The 14945-nt window shown below is 39.7% G+C and overlaps 1 long non-coding RNA gene across 1 annotated transcript in view; it reads left to right on the top strand.

Annotated features, from left to right (window-relative positions):
- Positions 1-13046, top strand: part of LOC107034104 (uncharacterized) — a 35068-nt gene extending 22022 nt beyond the window's left edge. Inside the window, exons 2-3 of the long non-coding RNA XR_001459633.3 lie at positions 9773-9846; positions 11586-13046. This is a non-coding gene — a long non-coding RNA (uncharacterized lncRNA). The remainder of the gene's footprint in view (positions 1-9772; positions 9847-11585) is intronic.
- Positions 13047-14945: the final 1899 nt, after the last annotated feature.

The raw sequence follows: 14945 nt of genomic DNA, 5'->3' as shown, positions 1-14945 counted from the left end.
TTCAACGTTTAGGGAAGAAACTGGCCTTAGAATTTGCCCTTGGTTGCATTTACCCAAGCTAGGATTATTCAGAGTTTTTCTTTTCACCACCGAAATAGATGAGACTTGATGATGGTCATCTTTAATTCATGATGTATTACTAAATAATAATGTGAGCGCAAGGAGGAGGATGAGAGGGCACAGAGCCGGAAGGCTAACTGGCTCAGGGCCCACATTTATAAAGGGCCTGGAATTACCTCCAGAGGAGGCTACACAAAGGTATTTTGATGGGATTGAAAACAGACACCCCCATCCAAATTTAAAATTGAGATTCCCTGACTAAGCTACATCACCTTTTGTGTACTATAGATTTTTAAAATTAAAATTTTAAATTAAATTTAAAAATTGATTTTAAACATTAAATTTTAGTTATTTAATTTAAAAATAAAATTTAATTATATTAATCAAAAATAAAATTTAATTTTAAAAATAAAAATTAAACCTTTTAATTATCTTCTTTAACTAGCAAAGCTGTTTTGTTACATTTTTAGTGTGTGTTAAAGGTATCAATAATTAAAATGTAAACATTCAAAGCACCACCAGTTTTTAAACTGTATTTTAGCATTTAAAAAAAGTTTAGTACACTAGGAACCTCAAAAATAACGGAGGCGGCTTGAATCTCTGTCAGCCTTTGAGAAGCCCTGACATTAGAATGCAAATATTTCCGTGAGGTGGCAGGAACATTTTCATGTAAGCCTAAGAAACTGTGACTAAGAAATCTGAAAATAAGAAAATTATAGAAAAGAATGAGTTGCATGTTTCAAATGAAATGCATATGTTTTTGTTTTTCCTCTACACTGAATTTTGTGGACATCAACAAGTCTTACTACTCTAACCTACTAATACATATTTAAAATACACAGTATTTGCACCTTTAAAGTGTGCTTTCTCAGTCTGAAGTCACTAACTCACCATGGTGATCTTGTAGAAATAACATGTTTGTGAAGTCGTGAGTGTTCAGCCAGAGTAAACAGCATGATGAACAAGGGTTCTTGGACACTGAGGCCTGGAGTGCTAATAAAACCTGATACGTAAGGTTCTTTGAAAGACAAGTCTTACAGAGATGTCTTAAAGGAGGAAGGAATGACAGTTAAAACAATAGGAAAGTCAACTCTCATGAATTAGAAGGGAAGGTTAATTCTGGGTAGCAGGTCAACCGAGGTCACTGTTTGAATTATAAATATCTTGAAAGGGAACTTCTTCCTCTTGTCTGCCCCGTTCCCGCAACTGCATTGTCTCCTGGGGAAGCAGTCATGGTTATTTCAGCAAATCCAGTACAGAGTGCTGCAGACAACCGTTTGGGAACTGAAATATGAAGCCAGCTGTCCAACTGGGGTGGGGAAATTACATCTTTGAGACCAATGGGGATTGTTCTATGGACATTTAAAGAGGAATAGGGGAGAAAAAGATACAAACAGCACCAACTGTGAAAGGAGGATTTGAGTCTGAATTCCATTTCTGCTACAGGGTTAACATATCCCTGATGGTCTTAACTCAAGTGCTTAAAGTAAAAGCAGATGAAAGGAGAAAGGCTCATATCATTAGCGAGACCCTGGGGAGCCCAGAGCTCTACATACTAAAATTGAGTAAAGATGGTACAAGTTGTAACTTTCTAGTATTCCACAAAAGGCAGGTGGAAAGAAGATGTAAAAATCCACAGTGATAGTCCAGGAAAGAGTGTAACAGTCACAGGTAACTAATGACTTGTTTTATGGTGACAAGAACTATACTTAAAAGGAAAGCTCTGTGAATGGCCTCCGATGTCCCTGGGTCTCTGCGTCACAGCTCAACGCGTCTAGCTTGGTGAGGGTCTCAGGGTCGGGGTATGCTCTACATAAGTGATTTCAGGTATTCCTCATAGCAGCACTATGAGTTGGGGATTTTTATTCCCATTTTACAGGTAATGAAATGGTCTCAAAGAGAAATGTCAAGTCATTTGCCGAAGACTGGGTGGGAAAGTTGGGCTTTAGATCCTTCTGACCCTAAAAATGATGCTGTATCTTCAATATTACTCTGTGTCATTCTTACTGTTACTTTAAGGACTGCTCAGAAATTAACCTGACTTCCCCTTTCTTCAATGGGAATCACCCAGGCTTGAACCTTGGAATCGTCTTTGACCCTTCGAATCAATTATCCCACAAGTATTTATTGAATACCTACTACAAGTTAGGCATTAGGGTTAAAGAATGGATGAAATATAATGCCTGCTTTCAGAAAGTATACAGCTCATACATGGAATCAGTTACTTAACCCTGTAGGGTTCGTTTATCACACAGCTGTTCCTGTCTTTCTTTTCTGAATGTCTCCCCCTGTTCAGGACCTCACTCCCTGCTGCGTGGACTGTAGTCCCATACTGGTCTCTATCTGTTATTAGCAGAGGTCACAGGAGAACCACTCACAGAGTTGTGAGCAATGTGGAGAATTTTTTTAAAGTAATGAGGAGACATTCAGAAACTAGCAGTGGTGGGAAGCAGTGACCACGCCTAGAGCCAGACTGTTCCGGAGCTGCCACCCCTTCGGAGCTATAGTCACGGAGGGAGGCAGCTAAGAAGCCTCTCTTCTCTTGCCCTCTGAGTTGCTGGTGCTGCCCTCTGCTTAAACTCAGAAGCCAGATGATCCAGGTCTGCAGTCTGCAGAGGTCAGCCTCCCTGTGCAGAGAAGTGCGGAATGAATGAAGGAGCAGCAAATGGAGAATAACCAGCTCTCTATCTATTCATTCATCAAAAAATACATACTGAATGTGTATTTCATGACAGGCACCATCACTATAGTGAGCAGAATGGATCTTTCCTTCACGGAGCTTATAGTTTGGTGATGGCCACCAAGAAAAATCAAATAAAACACTAATGAGCCTGATTCAAATGGAAGTAGAGCTATGAAGGAACGGAACCCAGTTCAATAAGAGAGTATAATGAAGGAAACTGAATCAACTTTGAGAGCCAGGAAGGCTTCCTCAAGTAAGGGACAGTAACTAAGAGATGAAGGAGGACATTAGAGAGGAAAGAAAGAACTGGAGAGCTCATTTAAGCAGAGGGCAGCATAGGTCAAAGTGTCTGCCTGTGGTAGGAGGGAGCAAGGCTCATCTGAGGAACAAAGAGAAATGTGGTGTGAGAAACAGGAATGCTGGAAGGACAGTGGCCTTAGTGAAGCTAGGAGCCAGAGCTAGGGCAGATCAGGGGAGGCTTTGTGGGCCAGGTTAAGGATTTGGGTTTATATCTTAACAGCAAGTGGGAAACCAACAGTTTTCGTTCAGAGAGGGAATAAGGATGGGAAGCGGACACAGTCAGATGTCAGAACTGTTTGGGGAGATCACTCTGGCTGCAATACGGAGACTAAAGTGGAGGGAGATAGAGACCAGCTCTAGGCTATTGTGAAAGTCCAGTGGGTAGAGAAGGAGGGCACAACCTATGATGGTGGCAATGGAGATGGAGGGCAGTGAAGGTGTTAAGAGTGATTCGGGAGGGAATGTAGTTTGGTGCAATCACCAAGGAAACCAGTATGGAGAGTCCTTAAAAAACAGAAAATAGACTACCCTGTGATCCAGCAATCCCACTCCTGGGCATATAGGAGGGAACTCAAATTCGAAAAGATACATGCACCCTAATATTCATAGCAGCACTAATTACAATAGCCAAGACATGGAAGCAACCCAAATGTCCATCAACAGATGAATGGATAAAGAAGTTGTGGGGTGTGTGTATACACACACACACACACACACACATATACATATACACACACACACACATATATATTTCTCAGCCATAAAAAAATTAAATAATGTTGTTTGCAGCAACATGGATGGACTTAGAGATCATCATACTATGTGAAGTAAGCCAGAAAAGGAAAGAAAAATACTATATGCTACCACTTATATGTGGAATCAAAAAAAAAAAAAGAAAAATGACATAAATGAACTTATTTACAAAATAGAAACAGACTCACAGACTTATTTGTTTACCAGGGGGAAAGGGGGTGGGGAGGGATAAATTGGGAGTTTGGGATTTACAGAAACTAACTACTATAGATAAACAACAAGGTCCTACTATATAGCACAGGGAACTATACTTAATATCTTCTAATAACCTACATTGGAAAAGAATATGAAAAGGAATATATATATATATTAATGTATAATTGAATCATTCTGCTGTACACCAGAAACTAACACAACATTAATCAACTATACTTCAGTTAAAAAAGAGTGATTCAGGAGCCCCAGGAGGACTTGGCAGTGCATTGTGCATGCGGCTGGATGTAAATAAAGTGCCAGGATGACTCCTGGGTCTCCACCTGGTACAAATACTAAGATATTCACTGAGCTAGGAAAACATAGTAGGCCGGGTTTGGGGATTGTTGTCAGTTGAATTGTGTCCCCTCAAAAAGGTATGTTAAAGTCCTAACCCCAGTACCTCAGAGTGTGACCTTATTTGGAAATAGGGACTTTCCAGAGATGACCAAGTTAAAATGAGGGCATTAGGGTGAGCCCTAATCCAGAATGTCTGATGTCCTTTTAAAAAGGGGAAATTTGGACATAGAGAATGTGCAGAGGGTAGACCATGTGAAAACACAAGGAAAACACCATGTGGAAACAAGTCAAGGAATGTCTGAGACTACCAGAAGTTAGGAGAGAGGCATGGGACTCATCACTCTCGGATGGGACCAACCCTGCCAATACCTTAGTTTTGGGCTTCTAGCCTTCAGAACTGTGAGACAATAAATTTCTGTTGTTGAAGCCACCCCGTTTGTGGTACTTTGTTATAGCAGCTCTAGCAAACTGATACAGGAATGGAAATCAAGAATTTGTCCCTATACAAACTGAGTTTAAGGGGCTATTTGAGAAGCAGTATAGCAAAATGGTTGAAAGCATGGACTAGGGAGCCATCTGCTTGGTTGTAAACCTAGCTCTGCTGTTTACCTGCTGTGGGAGCACACTCAAGTTAACATCCATCAGTCTCCTCATCTGTAACCAGGAATACTACTACCTTTCTCATGGAGTTACGAGAAGCGAATGAACTGGTTATAAAGCACTTAAAACAGTGCCTGGCACATAGTAAGCACTATAGAAGAGTTTATTTAGGTGTAGACAAATACATAAAGCACCCAAGTATTGAACAGAGTTGGTTAGGAGTTGAATTCAGAAGAGAGTTCTGCACTTTAAAATTGGGGGTCACTGGCATGTAACTGACACTGTCGGGAAGTACACAGTGGCCTAGAGAGAGAGTGTGGGATGAACAGAGATTAGGGCTTCTGGCCAAGTCTTGACATCTCCAACATTTAATGGCTGGGTAGAGGAGATTGAATCATCAAAGGAGACAGAAAAATGATGAAAGAAAAACCACAGTGAGATACCATCTCACGGCTACCAGAATGGTTGTTAGGGACTGACTTATGTCCCCAAGACTTCATGTGTTGAAGCCCTAACTTCCAATGTAACTGTATTTGGAGATAGGGCCTTTAAGGAGGTAATTAACTTAAATGAAGTAATAAGGGTGGGGCCTTAGTCCAATAGCACTAATGTTCTTATAAGAAGAGGAAGAGACACCAGAAATCTCTCTTTCTACCCACATACACAGAGAAAAGTCCATTTGTGGACACGGTAAGAAGGTTCTGTCTGCAAGCCAGGAAGAGAGGCCTAATCAGAAACCAACACTGCTGGCAGAACTGGGAGAAAATAAAATTCTGTTGTTTAAGCCACTAGTCTTGCATTCTGTTATGGCAGCCCAAGCAAATTAATTTTGGCTATAATTTAAAGAGTAGAACGTAGTAAGTGTTGGTGAGAATGTGGAGAAATTGGAACCTTCATGCATTGCTGGTTGGATTGTAAAATGGTGCAGCCACTGTGGAATGCATTATGTGGTGTCCTCAAAAAGCTAAAAATATAATTATCACATGACCCAGCATTTCCACTCCCAGGTGTATATCTAAGATAATTGCAAAGAAAGACTCAAACAGATACTTGCATGCCAATGTTCTTTGCAGTGTTATTTGCAGTAGCCAAAAGATGGAAACAACCCAAGTGGTCATCAACAGATGTGATATATGCATACAATGGAATATTATTCAGCCGTAAAAAGAAATGGATTTTTATTACATGCTACATCATGGATGAACCTTGAAAGCATCATGATAAGTGAAATATGCTAGCTACAAAGGACAAATATTGCACAATTCCACTTACATGAGGTGTCTAGAATAGGCAAGTTCATAGAGATAGAAAGTAAATGAAAAGTTACCGGGGGCTGGGGGAGAGCGAGATGGGAGTTATTGCTTAGTGGGTACAGAGTTTCTATTAAAAAGTTACAGAAAGTGTTAGTGGTGATTATTGTACAACATCATGAATGTAATTAATGTCATTGAATTGTACACTTAAAAATAGTTAAAAACACAAATTTTATGTTATTTATATATTTTTTATTTTTTTAACATTTTTTATTGAGTTATAGTGATTTTACAATGTTGTGTCAAATTCCAGTGTAGAGCACAATTTTTCAGTTATACATGAACATACATATATTCATTGTCACATTTTTTTTCACTGTGAGCTACCACAAGATCTTGTATATGTTTCCCTGTGCTATACAGTATAATCTTGTTTATCTATTCTACATATGCCTGTCAGTACCTACAAATTTTGAACTCCCAGTCTATCCCTTCCCACCCACCCCACCTTGGCAACCACAAGTTTGTATTCTATGTCTATGAGTCTGTTTCTCTTTTGTATTTATGTTCTTTCAATTTTTTTTTGTTTAGATTCCACATATGAGAGATCTCATACGGTATTTTTCTTTCTCTTTCTGGCTTTTTTCACTTAGAATGACGTTCTCCAGGGACATCCATGTTGCTGAAAATGGCGTTAAGTAGTCATTTTTGTGGCTGAATAGTATTCCATTATATAAATATACCGTGGCTTCTTTATCCAGTCATCTGTTGATGGACATTTAGGCTGCTTCCATGTCTTGGCTATTGTAAATAGTGCTGCTATGAACATTGGGGTGCAGGTGTCTTTTTGAAGTAGGGTTCCTTCTGGATATATGCCCAGGAGCTGTTATATATATATATTTTTAAATGTCTTTCTTTCTTTCCTTCTTTCCTTCTTTCCTTCTTTCCTTCTTTCCTTCTTTCCTTCCTTCTTTCTTTCTTTCTTTCTTTCTTTCTTTCTTTCTCTCTTTCTCTCTTTCTCTCTTTCTCTCTCTTTCCTTCCTCCTTTCTTTATTTGAAGTATAGTTGATTTACAATGTTGTGTTAGTTTCTGGTGTACAGCAGAATGACTCACTTAAATATACATTCCCTTTCATATTCTTTCTCATTAGAGGTTACTACAAGATATTGACTGTGATTCCTTGTGCTATACAGTAAGTCCTTGTTGTTTATCTTTTTTATATATGTTAGTTAGTATCTGCAAATCCCAAACTCTCGATTTATCCCCATCCCATCCCCTTACCCCCTGTAACCATAAGTTTGTTTTCTATGTCTGTGAGTCTGTTTCTGTTTTGTAAATAAGTTCATTTGTGTTGTTTTAGATTCCACATATAAGTGATATCATATGGTATTTTTCTTTCTTTTTCTGGCTTACTTTACTTAGTATGATGATCTCCAGGTCCATCCGTGTTGCTGCAAATGGCATTATTTTATTCTTTTTTATGGCTGAGTAATATTCTGTTGTATAAATATACCACAGCTTCTTTATGCAGTCATCTGTCGATGGATATTTAGGTTATTTCTGTGTCTTGGTTATTGTAAATAGTGCTGCTGTGAACATTGGGGTGCATGTGTCTTGTCAAATTAGAGTTCTCTCTGAATATACACCCAGGAGTGGGATTGCTGGATCTCATGATAAGTCTATTTTTAGTTTTTTGAGGAATCTCCATACTGTTTTCCATAACGGCTGTACCAAATTGCATTCCCACCAACAGTGTAGGAGAGTTCCCTTTTATCTACACCTTCTCCAGCATTTATCGTTTGTGGACTTTTTAATGATGGTCATTGTGACCCATGTGCAATGTAGTTTTGATTTGCATTTCTCTGAATATTAATGATATTGGGCATCTTTCATGTGCCTGTTGGCCATCTGTATATCTTCATTAGAGATATATCTGTTTAGGTCTTCTTCTCAGCATTCTTTGATAGGGTTCTTTGTTTTCTTGTTATTGAATTGTATGAGCAGTTTATGTTCTGAAAATTAAGCCCTTGTCTGTCACATTGTTTGCAGATGTTTCCATAGGTTGTCTTTTCATTTTGTTTATAGTTTTCTTTTCTGTGTAGAAGTTTATAATGTTGATTAGGTCCTATTTGTTTATTTTTGCTTTTATTTCTGTTGCCTGGGTAGACTGCCCTAGGAGAACATTGCTATGATTTATGTCAGAGAATGTTTTGACTATGTTCTCTTCTAGGAGATTTATGGTGTCCTATCTAATGTTCAGCTGTTTAAACCATTTTGAGTTTATTTGTTTGTATGGTGTGTGGGAGCAAATAAGCTCCTTGACTCTTGTCAATCTAGTCTTATTTAAAAAATGATCACAGTCGTGTAAATCAGAGGAAGGCTGATAACTGTATAGACTATTAGATCTTTAGACACTGAATACTTCATAATTTCCCAACTTGAAGGATAGTGCCTGTTAGTGGTTTGTGAAATCAGTGTAGTGAGTCATCACTGGCATTTAAAAAAATAGCCTAGAATTCAATAGGAAAAAAACAGTGCATTTAATGAGGGTATTGTTTCATAAAATTTTGTTTCCGTTTTGCACACACTGTGTGATGTTGTAAAACATATTTCTTAACTCTGGATCGTGGTCAAAAAGTTTGAGAGCCACTGATCTAGTCTTAACACAGACACGCCCTGCTGTCCAGCCATAACAAACCACTGTCAGTTCCCCAAAACACCAGGCCGTTTTCTACTCCAGAGGACATGGCACTTACTGTACCTGAAATGGACTTGCCCTCCTTGTCTACCTGAGGCCCCTGGCTTATTTTTCAAGATGCTTCTCAAGTATCTTGCCTGAATGTGCTCTGTCCCCCTTGTGAGCAAAGCCAGACTCCCTCCTACGTGCTTCCACCCCCACTTCCACCTGAGGCATCGCAGTGCTGCGCTCTGGGTGGTGGTCACTTCCCAGGTGGCCGCCTCTTCTCCTAGTGTGGGCTCCTGAGACTGGGGACTTTGTGATCTTCCCCTCAGTATTGCCAGGGCCCCACACAATGCCTGTAACACTCAGTACATGACTGTTAAATAATTACAGGGACAGACCTTTATGAGGACCAAGATGACTCTTTATGTAATGAAATAGAATAGCATCCAAATTTTCAGTAGTAAGTGAAAAAAAGCATGGTGCAGTACAACATGCACAATATACTGCGTGTGTGTGTGTGTGTGTGTGTGTGCACGGACGCGCGCGCATGCACCCATTTGATTGCAGAGAACAGCTTTGGAAGAATAGAAAGAATACAAAGGAAAGTGGTAACAATGGTTGCCCCCCGGGGACAGGCATAGAAACGAGACTAATATTTAACTATCTGCCTCTTGATTTTTGTGCCAGGTGCATGCATTACTAATCACTAAAATGAACTAATATATATTACTCCAAAATACTTTTATAGGCAATGAATATAAGAAAGGCAAAATTTATGGCTTCCAAACATCCCATAATGTAAAAAGGCATAATTGGTTTTTCTTGACTGATTCTTTTAAGGCCTTTATTCTTTTGTGAAGCTTCAAGTAACATTTTCTGTTTTACAGCAAAAAGGAGAATTGGCATCTCCCATAACCAAGAGAGCAGCCCAGGTGTAAGAGGGAGATTGGGGCGGATGAAAGTAAGTTTCTGTGAAATAAGCAAACCTCCAGTCTTTGTGGAAAATGCAGATCCTAGGAAGGCCTGACTAATGAGCATTCTAGCAGTTGTCAAAAAAGGCAGTTGTAACAAGGGATAATCTAAGCTAATTTTGTAACCCTTTGAAGAACAAGGTTCTTCTGCCAGTCCTCTGGCTGGGCTTTCCAAATTTCATCTCTTTAAAATATTCTTTTATATAAGCCTAATTGTTAGAATTAAAAGAGCTGCTTATTACAGACTTGGGTTTCTATGGCAACTGTAAAAATAAACGCCACAGTGTCTGAAGCATTGAGAAAAATAATATACACTAATAATAGGTAGCCCTGTGAATCCTTTTAATATGACAACTAATTGAGAGTCAGCTACTCTACATGTTGAAACGAGAATGGCTGCCGAGATCTGCAAACTTTTTGAAACCCAGCAAAACATCCACTGTAAAGTCACTGAAATGATTCTGAATCAAAATATATGTTCCAAGTGTATCTGTTAGTGGAAGAAAAGATCATTTTCCCTTTTACAGTATATGCTCAAAAATCTATCATGTTTCTCTCTAGCATATCATCTCGCATTTTTTCTCTCTTTTTTATTTATTTATTTATTTTTTGCTTCAGTGCTTGCTGAGTTCCTGGCAGGGGCGATCTTGGCCCCAGGTTGGGGCCTGCCCTGTGGCCGGGTGTGAAAGCACAGGGAACATCCTCCGCTCTGCTGCCTCTGCCATGTTCCTCTCCTCAGAATGGGGGATGAACTCCAGGCAGAGTTCAGCTTCAAACAGTGTCCCTGAGATGGGCCCTACCTGGTTCATGTTTTTGAACATTAGTTTTTTTCTGAAATAAGTTCTTCTGTTGATTTACTGTAAAGCAGACGGCGTGACCCTTTGTGTTAGTTCGCTAGGGCTGCTATAATGACTGCCACAGAATGGTTGCCTAAAACAGCAAACACTTACTTTCTGACAATTCTGGAGGCTGGAAGTCCCAGAGCAAGGTGGAGGCACAGTTGTTTCTTCTGAGGTCTCTCTCCTCAGCTTGTAGATGGACACCTGCACATGGTGTTCCCTCTGTGTGAGTCTGTGTGCTGATCTCCTCTTCTTATAAGGACATGAGTCATCCTGGGTCAGCCCCCCCACCCCTCTGCAGAGACCTCACTTTAACTTCATTAGCTCCTTAAAGACTGTCTCCAAATACAGTTACATTCTGCAGTACTGGGGATTAGGACTGCAACATATGAATTGTAGGGGACGCAGTTCAGCTCGTGACACTAAGCATGCTTGTTCACAATGTGACTTTGCTGTCCTTTCCATCAAAGTAGGCTCTACCCAGTATGACTGGTGCCCTTGTTAAAAGAAGGGATTAGGACACAGACATACATAGAGAGAGAAAGTCATATGAACATGAAGGCATGTCATGTCATGAAGAACATTCATGAACACGAAGACAGCCATCTACATGCCAAGGAGAAAGGCCTCCGAAGAGACCAGCACGGCTGACACCTGGATCCCAGACTTCTAGCCTCTGTGATTGTGAGAAAATAAATTCCTGTTTTGTAAGCCACTCAGTCTGTGGTATTTTGTTACGGCAGCTTTAGCCAACTCACACACTGAGAGGGACAGGAGGAACTGCTGCAGCTATCTTTTCTGCCACACGCCCGAGACCTTAAGCTCCCTGTGGTTTGGGGTTCTGTTATTCTTGTGCATCATCAGCTTCGATAAATGTCCCTTGTTTTTAGGCTGTTTTTCAAGGCAAGAGAAGAGAGAGAAGCCAGACAAGATGGTGAAAGATCAGAGAAATATGAGAGACCCAGAAGAATGTTTGTGTCATGGAAGCCAAAGGGAGAGAGAATCTTGGAAAGAGATCTTTGGAAATCTCAAGGAGGATGGGGACTGAGAAATGGCCACTGGAGTTAAGTCAGTAACCGCACACCAAACAGTTCACAAGGTGGGAGGAGCTGGGATTGCTGGCAGGGAAGTGTTGGCCAAGGAGAACTTTATATTCTTACCATCTATTTCTACTTCTTGAAATATTTTACCATAAGAATATATCCTCATGTAAAAATTTTTAACATATAGTAATTTTTAAAGAAAAAAGTCAGAATCCTCTCTGGGCCTTCCACCCCTGCTTTCTGCAAGTACCCACTTCTGGGAGTTTAGAGCACATGCTTGTACACGGCTAGGAGTGCAAAATGGCACAGCCCCAGGGAGGGCAATTTGGCAACAAAAAAGAAAAAAACATTTAAATGATACCTCAATAAAGTTCTTTTAAAAAGTTACAAATGCATAAACCCTCTAGATACATTCACAAACATGCGAAATGATACTGTGTACAAAGATATTCACTGTAACTTTATTTGTTACAGGAAGAGTCTAGGAATAATCTGTGTCTTCCAATAAGGGATAGTTAAATAAACTGTGCTACAGTCACACAATGGAATCTCATGCTACTACTAAAAGAAAAAAGAAAAAAAGAGAGAAGGAAGCTCTCCCTATAGTGATATGGAAAGATTTCCAAAATAGATTAAATGAAAAAAACAAGATACAGAGCAGTTGTATGCTCCTTTTATGTAAGCAAGGAGGCAGAAGAAGAATACGCTTATACATAGTAGTGTAATATATTTTAATTTACATATGTTTGCATAAAGAAACTCTAGAGTGATAAGAAACAAATGGAATTGTTTATCTGGAGTGAAGGGTGTAGACGGAGACAGGTGGGATTATTCTAGATCACTTTCTCATTTATGTACACAGTGTCATTAGATCCTTAAAGCAAATCTGAGGCAAGTATTATTCTCCTGATTTTACAGAAGAAGACTGGAAAGACTAAGTCACTTACTTGCCCGGTTACCAACTTACACAGCTGGTGAACATGGAGCCCAGTTCCAGCATAGCTCTGCCTAACTCCAAAGTCCATGCTGCAACATCGTTCACACTGTGCCCTGAATAAACGTGGGCCCCTTGTCTTCAGATTTATGATCTGAAGTAAATGACATCAAAGGCAGAATAATCAAAGGTCAGAGGCAAACACATTTTAAGGTGTTTATACAAATACAAGGGACTAGAGATCAGGAGACATTTTTTATCAAGTGGACTGGTTTTACTGGCAGTTTGTATTTCTGTATTTGTTCCTTTGTTGACTTCCTGGCTTTTCAGATGTCTATTTTGGAATAAATAAGTGGAGGAGGGGGTGGAAAGTTGATCTACTTTATGTGGTACATAAGTTTCCTCAGGCAAGTAATTTTTTGTTGAGGCTTTTGAAGTTCAGGGTTTATGCTGTTTAGTTCCTGGACATGTTGTCCAAGAAAGTGACTAGAGGTATAGGAAGGGAAATGAAAGATGAAGAAAAGTCCCTTCCTGGGTAAGTCTGCCACCTCTGCTGCCAAGTCTCCTGGATCTGTCTGAGAATAAATGGAAAACTCTGGAGTTTGTTCATGCACAAGAAGGCTCTGGCACCCAGTTAAGTTAACTGTGTGTTCTAGATCTTTTCTTAACTCATTTTGTCTTTTTTGCCCTGTTATGAGGAAATGTCTCTTAAACTAGATTTATTTTCTAAATAGGATATCCAGGCCTTAAATGAAATAGCTCTTGCTCTGAGCAGTCCAGATCCTAAAGTCCTTCAGTTATGTACTAATGGCTGTTACTTACATGTAAGACCTGAATGGTCCTTCAGAGGGGTTCTCAATAGAGCTTTGGGGGTTCAAATTAGAAAGTGAAAGGGAAACCCCAAGAACACATAGTAGGAAATTAAGAGTTCTTTCCTTAGATTACTTTCCCCTTGATTTCAGCTGCAAGTGATACAGGTTTGCCTTGATGCCAACTTGGGCCAAACCCATGACTCCTTTCCCAACGGGTAAAAATGGAAAAATAGAATAGTTGCTTCTCCCCAAGGCTGCTGACTCCTGTCCCCATCACAGTGAGTCACAATGCCAGGACCACCCAAACTTGTTGCCCTAACTGCAGACAACCTTATGAATGCTTTGCCCTCATCTTGTAGCAAAGCAGGCCTCCAAGCTTGCCCCCGAGCCCTCAGTGCTCCAAGCATACTAGACCAGACCTTATGATCTTTTATTCTGGAGACCAACCCTCTTCTTGGCTCATCACAGCTAACAGAAGAAGAAACAAATCTTAGCCATGACACTGGTAAACTCTTTATAGAGTAAAACTTTCCCCTGTCTGCAGACTGGAGGAGAAACAAGAACCGTTTTGATCTGTAGCACCTGAAAGAGAATTACTGCTTCCTTGGCAGTGGGATGACTGCAATACCGAAATCCCCCAGTCACTGTCAGCCTCAGGGCAAGCGCCTGAATGTGCTGACTGGTAAAATGTTTACTGGCTGGCTAGAAGACAGTGTCTCATCATTTTCATTCATTAGTTTCACTGTTTATTCATTCATTATTCATATATTCACTTGTTTACGCTTATTGAGAAAACATTGTATTAGGCACTGGGATTAAAAAGAGAACAAGAAACAATGCCTGACCTCAGGGAGCTTACAGTCCAGCTCTTGTTCCCTCCCCTCGTCACTCTCATGAGCTGCTCCCTTTAAAAAATGTATTTTATTTATTATTGTATTATTTAAATATTTTATTTTGGTTGGGGGTGGTAATTAGGTTTGCTTATTTTTAGAGGAGGTATTGGGGATTGAACCCAGGACCTCGTGCATTTTAAACATGTGCTCTATCTGCCACTTGAGCTAAACCCTCCCCCACTGCTCCCTTTTATTTGACCTTTACGCACAGAGCAGTAAGCAGCTCTGCCTCTCTGATCTCCGTAAATACCAGTTATCATTGGAGAACTCATTTAGTATATCAGCTTCTAACTTAAGGAAATAATTAAGTCTAAAAATAATTATTATTGCATAGTTTGAACTACTTTTCTTACTTATAAAACAACTCCTCTGAGCCTCACAACATATCTGAGGTGGGTAGAAATTATTGTTCGCTTTCTTCTTTGTTTAATGATAGCTTTATTGAGATATAATTCACATACCATACAACTTACCATTTAAAGGGTACAATTCAATGGTTTTTAGTACATTCACAGAGTTGTGAATACAGACATCACCACAGTTAATTTTAGAACACTTTCATCACCCT

The sequence above is a fragment of the Vicugna pacos genome, chromosome 25, assembly GCF_048564905.1.
Source record: "Vicugna pacos chromosome 25, VicPac4, whole genome shotgun sequence".
In the NCBI taxonomy this organism is placed as follows: Eukaryota; Metazoa; Chordata; class Mammalia; order Artiodactyla; family Camelidae; genus Vicugna; species Vicugna pacos.
The sequence above is the reverse complement of the archived record's forward strand: the minus strand, read 5'-3'. Positions and strand labels throughout refer to the sequence as shown.